The 9484-nt window shown below is 45.2% G+C and overlaps 1 pseudogene; it reads left to right on the forward strand.

The window, feature by feature from the left end:
- Positions 1–2785: 2785 nt before the first annotated feature.
- LOC127682149 (60S ribosomal protein L35-like) lies at positions 2786–3151 on the forward strand (annotated as a pseudogene).
- Positions 3152–9484: the final 6333 nt, after the last annotated feature.

A 9484-nucleotide genomic window follows, 5' to 3' on the forward strand; every position in this document is an offset into this window, starting at 1 on the left:
CCTTCCCTGTCTTCTTTGTCCACTTCTGTTTCTTCCTCACCCCCTGTCTCCCATCTTTGTCTCTTATTCCCTGACCTTTGTCCCTCTGGGGAAAAAAACAAAACAAAACAAAAAAAAATTTTGTGTTGAGAACTTGGTTTGGGGATATCTTGTGCCAACTTTGGAGTTCTTTTCAAATACTATTTATTGACAGATACTGAGCAGGGTTCCTTAATTTCAATAAGAGTCAAAGAATACAAAATCATCTTACCTCCGTTATAGTATTATAATGAATTTTTAAAAATTCCAAGAATGGGGGCTGAGACCTGGCTCAGTGGTTAAGAGCACTGGCTGCTCTTCCAGAGAACCTGGGTTCAATTCCCAGCAACCACATGTCAGTTCACAACTGTCTGTAATTCCAGTTCCATCACACAGACACACATGGAGACAAAACACCAATGTACATGATTCAAAATAAATATCTTAATTTAAAAAAAATTGCAAAAATGAGCTAGTACTATTCTCTTCTCTGCCCAAGCTTGAGGGCTGTTACCTAGGAAACTGGTTCAGTCGGTGGGAATAGGCAGCTTTCTCTAAGTTAAGCATATTCCATGGACATAAACATGAGTGAGTATTTGGAAGGTGGTTCCCTAGAATTGGCCAGAAGCTCTTTGCACAAACCATAAATGGCGAAGCAGAGCAGTCTCTAGCTGGGGCGTGGTCTCTAGTGAAGGCTTCCCAGTTCTTCCTTCCTTTAAGGTCACAGCCCACCAAGTATGCTTGCCTCCCCTGGGAGCCCACCCAGCACCTCTCCAGAGGCCACTGGGCATTAGCTCATTACCTCAACTTCACACAGCCACGCGGGCAGCCATGAGACCACCTGGTGTCAAGCTGCTAATCATGGCAGAGGATTCTCAAGAGAGTAGACATTAGCATAAGATCTGGGATATGATAGCGTTTCCACAGTCTGCTAATGGAGAGGGGAAAAGTAAAAAGGAAGGAAGGGAGGGAGAAAAGGAGAGGAGAGTGAAGTAAAGGGAGATGACAGAGGGAATAGAGAGGAGCAAAGAGAGATGGACAGAGGGAATAGAGAGAAGCAAAGCCAGAGACAGGAGAGGCAGAGGGGACAGGAGAGGCAGAGGGGACAGGAGAGGCAGAGGGGACAGGAGAGGCAGAGGGGACACGCTCCAACCATTTGGACAAACTCCGCTGAGGTCAACCACAGGTGCTCCAAGGGTCAAAGCCTCTGCTTTGTCATCCTGTGCAGGAGGAGAAGGCGGGCTGCCTGCTTCTGTCTCACGCTATTGTTTTCTTTCTTCTGCAACCCTTAAAAGCACATAGCCCTTGGCACTTGGAAGGTGTGTCCTCTCCTGGAACCCCTCCCTTCGGAGTTTCTCTTTCTTTTTAACACGTGGCGTTGGTTGAATCACAACTTTGAAGCCCACAGGGCTCCATCCTAAACACACTGCAGCTCACAGCTCCCAGCCCTGCAGCTCCCACCTTGCCTCTATTAGAGTCCTCTTTCCTCAGCCGCCCCACCCCACACAGACTCTCACTCAACACACACCTTAGTGAGGGAAGGAAGAGAGCCCTGCTCCATTTCCAGGTAGGACCACCAGTAGAGGTTATCACTTTTTTTAAATTTTTTTTTGTTTTTCTTTCTTTCTTTCTTTCTTTCTTTCTTTCTTTCTTTCTTTCTTTCTTTCTTTCTTTCTTTCTTTCTTCCTTCCTTCTCTCTCTCTCTCTCTCTCTCTCTCTCTCTCTCTCTCTCCCTCTCTCTCAAGATACCATTTCTCCGTAGCCCTGGCCATCATCCTAGAATTCATTCTGTAGTCCAGGCTGGCCTAGAACTCGGAGATCTGCCTACTTCTGTCTCTGATTAAAGGTGTGGGCCACCACCACCCAGCTTTGTTTCTTTTCTATTTTTTTTTTTCCAACAGAGACTCATGCAGTTCTGGTCTGAAACGTACTAATGTCACCGAGGCTGGGCCTGAACTCAAGAGTCATATCTCTACCTCCTAAGTGCTGGGATTACAGGAGTTTGCCTTCCTGCCCATCTCTGTGTTTTGAGAAAAAAAAAATTGAAGAATGATAGAATATGTGTAAGTGAGGGCCCAGAGCTTTTGTAATGTGATACTTATTACATTGGAGACGTTTTTCTGGTGGGTTCAGTCAGTGGCTCATGCCCAGGATCTAAGCATGCGACAGCTGAGGCAGTGGGATTTTGCAAGTCTGAGGCCAGCCTGGGTCACATAGTAAGATCCCATCCCAGTTCCCCCTGGCTTCATCACCGCCAAATTTGAAGTTCCAACAAAACCCTTTCCTCTGAGCCCAGTTACAGGAAAAGCTACAAAATGAGTCCTAGGTTGCATCATCAATTAGCAGGTCACAACTGGTGTTTTGATGTTGAAATTTCTGTATGGTTTGTGGTAGGGTTAGGAATGCTCCAGGCAGGAACTTGGTTTGGGCTATAATTTGGTACAGGATTGAAATCATGGTATCAAACACATTTCTTACTCTGTGCCAGGCTTTAAAGACAAATTAATAAGTAAATCAGAAAAACTAACAACAACAAAATGTCAAGACATTTTTTTTTTCCCCAAAAGGATCTCATACAATCTAAGCTGGCCTGAAACTTGCTAATATAGCCAAGGCTGGTCGTGAACTCTCGATTCTTCTGTCTCCCTCCCGGGTGCTGGGATTACAGGAGTTTGCCTTCCTGCCCACCTCTGTGTTTTGAAGAAAAAAAGTTTTTAAAGAATTATTGCTCTCGAACCAGGCGGCCTCAGCTGTGAACAACACAGCAATGGCTGAGATGAAGGCTCAGGACCTGTGCGGCAAGAAGAAGGAGGAGCTGCTGAAACAACTGGACGATCGATCTGAAGGTAGAATTGTCTCCCAGCTTCGTGTTGCCAAAGTGACAGGCAGCCGCTTCCAAGCTCTACAAGATACCAGTCCTACGCAAATCTATCGTCCGAGTCCTCACTGTCATTAACCAGACTGGAGAAGAACGCAGGAAATTCTACAAGGGCAGGAAGTACAAGCCCCTGGACCTGCGACCCAAGAAGACTAGAGCCATGAGCTCACCACACATGAAGAGAAGCTGAAGACCAAGAAGTAGCAGCAGAAGGAGTGGCTGTACCCACCGTGCAAGGATGCAGTCAAGGCCTGAGACGACCACAATAAAGTGTAAGACCGACTGGAAAAAAAAAGAATTATTTATCTTATGTTGTATTGTACACTGTAGCTGTCTTCAGACACACCAGAAGAGGGCATCAGATCCCATTACAGATGGTTGTGAGCTACCATGTGGTTGCTGGGAATTGAACTCAGAACCTCTGGAAGAGGCTCCTAACTGCTGAGCCATCTCTCCAGCCCTGAAGAAATATTTTGAAGACTGATAGAACGTGTATGAATTCGGACAGGTGTTTTGTAACGTAAAGCTACCCCTCCTCGAAAAAGTGAAGCTCCTCTCGTTTAAACCTGTGAGTCTGGGAGGGCTGGGGGGTAACCATATCACAGTGAAGAAAGGAAGACTTGGGGGTGGGGGAGCTGGAGGAGGTAAGTTAGAATACTAAAAACAGGAGGACAAGTGCAGGACAGGAGGAACAGAGAGAAAGGTAAAAACAGAGACCTCTGCAGGGCGCAGTGTCCCAGGCCTTGAATCCCAGTACTTGAGTAGCAGAGGTAGGCCGATCACTATTACGAGCTGGAGACCAGGCTGCTCTACAGAGACCAGCCTGTTTCTCTCTAACAGGCAGAGCTGTTACAGAGAAACCCTGTCTCGAAAAATAAAAACCAAGCCAAAGCAAATCAAACCAAACCAACCAACCAACCAACCAATCAACCAACTAACCAACCAACCAACCAACCAAACAAACAAACAAACAAACAAAAACTAGAGACCCTCGGCCTGTTCTGCCCTTTGCCCTCATTTAATCCTTCAGTCCCACACCGCCCTTCTCCCCTCTGGTTCTGTGCTGTGCGCATCTGCCCACTGACGCATGCCCCTGAAGCATCTCCTCCTATCAGTGGCTGAGTAAGCAGGCAGGTGTGAGGTCTAATTACCGCTGCCTGCCACGGGCCTAGTTTCATTCCTCCGCGGGGCTGGGCAGTGTTAAGACCCTTAACATTCTTGGAGCTCATGTGTGTCTACGGAGTGGGTTGGAGAGATGAAAAGGAGGAAAGTTTAGATAACGGCCCGGCACAGCAGCTAATGAGGCTGAGGCAGGAGAATTGTTTTGAGTTCCATCCGAGCTCCATAATGAAAGTCAAGCCAGCAATGAGATCCTATTTCAAAAGTCCCAAAGTAGAAAGTACGGTAATAACAAAAGAAAGAAACAACGTATATAATATATAATTTCCATTTTAGAAATTAGGAAGTGTGCCCCAGAGAAGCCTTGTCCCTCCCAAGAGTGCCCCGGGTTCAGGTCACACCTGAGGCGCTTCCATTCCGCTGTGAGTGACCTGTGCTGCTAGTCGGGCCGGGGAGGAAGTGGCTGAAGAAGAAACCGTAGACTCTTTTCGCCCAGTTCTGGATAAACCCCACTGTCAGACTTTGTGGGAAAGGCAAGTCCTGGCCATTCTGGTTCCTCCCAGAAATAGCACCGACCTATAGCTTCGGTTGTCACACAATTTTTGCTCTTGTTTTGTTTGTTTGTTTTTGTTTAGTTTTTTTGTTTGTTTGTTTTTTTAAGTTTTGAAGACAGATGTAGTGGTGCCTATAATCTCCCCTTGACAGGTGGAGGCAGGAGGAAAAAGAATTCATGGACAGGGGCTAGAGAGATGGCTCAGTGGTTAAGAGCACCGACTGTTCTCCCAAAGGTCCTGAGTTCAAATCCTGGCACCTACATGGTGGCATACAACCATCTGTCATGGGATCTGATGCCTCTTCTGGTGTCTGAAGACAGCTACAATGTACTCATATATAATAAATAAATAAACAATAAATAAATCCTTTTTAAAAAAAGAATTCACGGACAACCTTGGTTATCTAGTGTGTTTGATGTCCATGTTAGAAACAGAATAATTTTGGTGTCCCACAAAACAAAACAAACACACAAAGCAAATGTAGCTCAGCCAGGCAGATTTCTTTTGCAAGAAGGGTGCACCACAATCAGACAAGCTAGCAAGCTCCCAGGCGCAGGAGTTCACCTGGTTCTTGTCCTAATGCAGGTGGTAACTGACTGAGTGTCTTCCCCATCGGCAGGAGTCCCACCTCATGGTCTTTTGAAACTGGCTAATTTTAAAAGAATCCACAGTAAAGAAATGAAAGGCTGGGGAGGAGGCCATCTGGTTCTGGGGATGCACAGGAGGAGGGAAACTTCCTGCAAACAATAGTTTTACCTGTTTGGGGGGAGGGTGGGGTGGGGAGAGGGATGGAAATATTTGCATACAACTTTTTCCAGGTGCAGGATTAAAATCGGGGGTAGGGGTGGGGTGGGATGGGAGTTGGGAGGTGGGAATTTATGTTACATTGGTCAAGCCTCCTTTGATGGAAACAAAGCAAAACAAAATAACACATTTCTCACACTCATGAAACACTGTCTCAAACAAAACTCCACAAAAAGCAAGGAGCTATGAGGTGGCTCATCAGGTAAAAGTATTTGCTGCCAAGTTTGACAATCTGAGACCAGTTCCCATGACCCACATAGAAGAAGGAGGGAACCAGCTTCTAAAAGTTGTTCTCTGACTTCCACATGTGTGCTGTGGGAGCACCCCGCAACACACACACACACACACACACACACACACACACACACACACTAAGTAGACACCTTTGTGGATCTGGCTCTCTTTATTGGGTTCTGAAGATTGACCTTAAGCCATCAGATTTCCTGGCAAGTACTTTCCTCTGCTGAGCCAGCCCCACAATTCACTTCCTAGATCATGAAATTTTATTGGTAATTTGTCTCATAAAGGTATGGGAAAAGTAAGTCAGTGTTTATGGCTCCTTGAAAATAACTGAGGCTGGGAGTGACCACTCACTTGTAATCCTAGGTCTCAGGAGGCAGAGACCAAGGATTGCTTTAACTTTGAGGCTAGCCTGGGCTACATAGACAGGTCAACACCCTCCAGGGCTGCCTAGTGTGACTGTCTCGAACAACAAAAGGCAACAACTACAACAGTAAACATATAAATTTAAAAAGAAAGAGATAGAGGATAGACATGATGAGAAGGGAAGAGAAGAGAAGAGAGGAGAGGAGAGGAGAGGAGAGGAGAGGAGAGGAGAGGAGAGGAGAAGAGAGAAGAGAAGAGAAGAGAAGAGAAGAGAAGAGGAAAGAGAAGAACAGTTGAAGGAAGCCAGGTGTGGTGGCTCATGCCTTTGATCCTAGCAGTTGGATAGCAGAGGCAAGCAAATCTCTGTGAGTTCAAGGTCAGCCTGGTCTATGAATTCCAAGATAACCAGGGCTACACAGAGAAACTCTGTCTCTAAACAACAACAACAACAAACAAACAAACAAACATTATGGGATGAGAAGGCTTTACATCAGCAATATCCCCTGGCATCCTTAGCAGGATAGGGGTTGGAAAGATGGGGGGAGAGGGTAAGATGTAGACTTTGTTGATCTTGTTAAGAGCAATTACGAAAATGAGATGAGGGGTTGTTAGCTTGGGGTTGCAGACACCACCCCTATACTGACGTCAGTTTTACAGAAAAATACAAAGGAATACTGAAGATCTGAAAATGGATTCCTTTGAAAGTATCTAGGACTGCATCTCCTGAAAGGTTTTCTCATTCCCTGGCCACTTACGGCCCTACTAAACTCCATGCCTAATTTGTCTTTCTTGTGCCCCACTTTCTAGGGATTCATACTGGATCAAGAAGTAGAAGGGAAGGTTTGCTATTTGTCTCTTAGCCCACCAGATATGTGCAAATCGTGGCCTCAAGGGTGTGAGTCATCCTGGAGTCCATCCACCCTGGAGGGTGGTCTTTTTCTGTTCCTTTTATTCCTTGCTAGGATAGAACCCAGGGCCTTGCTAGGTAAGCTGTCTACCATAGAGCAGCTTACTTAATTCACCACATAGAGCAAGTTGACCTGAAACTCACTATAATGACCAGGCTGGCTTCAAACTTGAGATCCACCTGCCTCTGCCTCCTGAATTCTAGGATTAAAGGCCCGTGGCACTGTGCCTAGCCCAACTGATGATTTTTTATAAAATTATAAAACACATTTCAAAATTAATTTTTTCTAAAGTATAGTCTAGGGTCAAAAATGTAATGTGTCAGCATAAAGCTACAGCAGGTTCCCTTTGTCTTAAGAAGCTAAGTTAGTATATAAAGGTCCTGTGGATACCAATCTGTTACCCTCAGAATACAAAAGTCTCTCTTATATGATATAGACCTTCTAGGATTCAAAGCTTAGGAAAATGCTTTGTCAAGTTGCTGTGTTCCAGACTAGAAATGTTGAGTAGTAGTGCTGATTCTCCTGGTCCTGTGTTCATGTGCTGATAGTAATGTTATGACTATTATTTTATAAGCAAAGATACCCTGACACTGTCCACTCTGAGAAGTGCCTCTTAAGAGTTTAAAGATAGTAAGTACCAGTCCCTTAAAAAAGTCCATTTATAAGGTGGTTTTTTATTTTCAAATTTTCTTTCTTTAAGTATTTGCAATATTTTTAAAAAAGACATTTTGTCACCAGACAGTGGTGGTGCTTACCTTTAATCCCAGCACTTGGGAGGCAGATGCAGGCAGATCTCTGAGTTTGAGGTCATCCTGGTCTACAAAGTGAATTCCAAGACAGTCAGGAGTATACAGAGAAACCATGTCTCAAAAAACCAAAACATCCAACCAACCAACCAACCAACCAACCAACCAACCAACCAACAACAACAATAGTAACAAAACCCAACCAACCAACCAACCAAACAAACAAACAACCCACCAAACAAACAAAACCCCAGCCAACCAAACCAAAACCCCCAAATCCCCATCATCATTATTGTTACCATTATTGTTGTGTGTGTGTGTTCATGTGTATGTGTGTGTATAAAGCACTTTTGTGAGTATGGGATCTTGTTTGCCCTCACACTTGTGATTTTTCTCCTTACTTTGTGCATCTCGGAGACTAAAGTTGTCAGACTCGCAAGGCAGGTAGGTACTTTTCCTGCTTAGCCATCTCTCTCATGGCCTAATATTTGCTCTCGGTGATTGTTTTGTATTCTCCTTGTAAAACTTTGCTATGGTTTTCCCATGAACATCCTCAGGAGCACAACCTTTAACAAAAGACCCTGAGCAGTATTATTTTTTGAGACATATCATTTACAGGGCAGACAGAATTAAATTCCTGAGGGACTCCGGGTGGGCCTGACCTAAGATACACTTCTTCCAGACATCTTAGTTGCTTGAATTGAGCCCCAAAGTGTTATTTTATTGGCATTAACTCTTTGATACCTGTCAATTAGCCTCATAATGTGGAAACAAATCACACCGATACAGATCTCATTCTGGTAGCTAGGGACAGTCAGTATCGAACTACCAGATGGTTAATCACAAAGTCTTCAGGGAAAATCATTTGGCAACAGAAGAGGAAGTTGTCATAACAAAAATGGCATGCTGGGCACAGTGCCATTCGATTGCAATCCCAGCATTTGGGAGCTGAAGGAAGGATGGTGCACTTGAGTCCAGCCTGGACTTCATAGTGAGGCCCTGCCTCAAAGCCACCAACAAGTCAGCACTTCCAACAGTGAAGAAAACCTAGAGGATTGGAAGGAAGAGACGCCTCAGGTGCCTGGCTACCTGACACTAAGCAAATGTCATTTCAGTATTTGTTCTAGGCAGGACAGAGTTCAGGAGTTCTCACACCACCTGCAGCCTATCACCCAAATCCCTTCAGATTGAGATCTAAAAACAAATCCAGGAGAATTAGGTTCCGGCAAGAGGGAAGACCTTCTACAGAGACCCTTGTGCTCTTCTGTTGGGCTACAGATTATTGAGACAATGGTCGCCAAGGACTTTGGAATTCCCCAGGAATCTCGAGCTGGGATAAGGAAAAAGAATGAAGGAAGCTGCCCAGGTGCCGGTGAGAGGTGGAACCTGTTTCCCAGGAAGAGATTTCACAGTGCTGACATCTTATCAGAGGGACTACCTTGCAAGACAGACTGGAGCCAAGACCAGAATTGCTTACTTATGCACAGCCCTTGCCCTCCTAAACCTCGTGCTAGCACCTGGACAATAGGCTCGGGGTCATAGGGCCTTTTTATTTGTTCTCCTCCCTGTCCTTGCCACAATGACCAAATCTCCTTCCCCTCTTTTCATTCTCACTAGTCTCTTTATTTGGAATATTGAGGAGACCCTACCTAGTTTTTTAGGAACTCTGGAATCCAGGCTTAGGCCCTAACAATTATAACAAGTTTCTGCCCTTTTCATTTATCCTCTGTTCCTTCCTTCCTTTCTTCCTCCCTCCCTCCCCCCCTCTCACTCTCTCTCTCTCTCTCTCTCTCTCTCTCTCTCTCTCTCTCTCTCTCTCTCTCATAGACAGGGTCTCGCGTAGTCCAGGTG

Source organism: Apodemus sylvaticus, chromosome 4 (genome assembly GCF_947179515.1).
Source record: "Apodemus sylvaticus chromosome 4, mApoSyl1.1, whole genome shotgun sequence".
Classification (NCBI taxonomy): Eukaryota; Metazoa; Chordata; class Mammalia; order Rodentia; family Muridae; genus Apodemus; species Apodemus sylvaticus.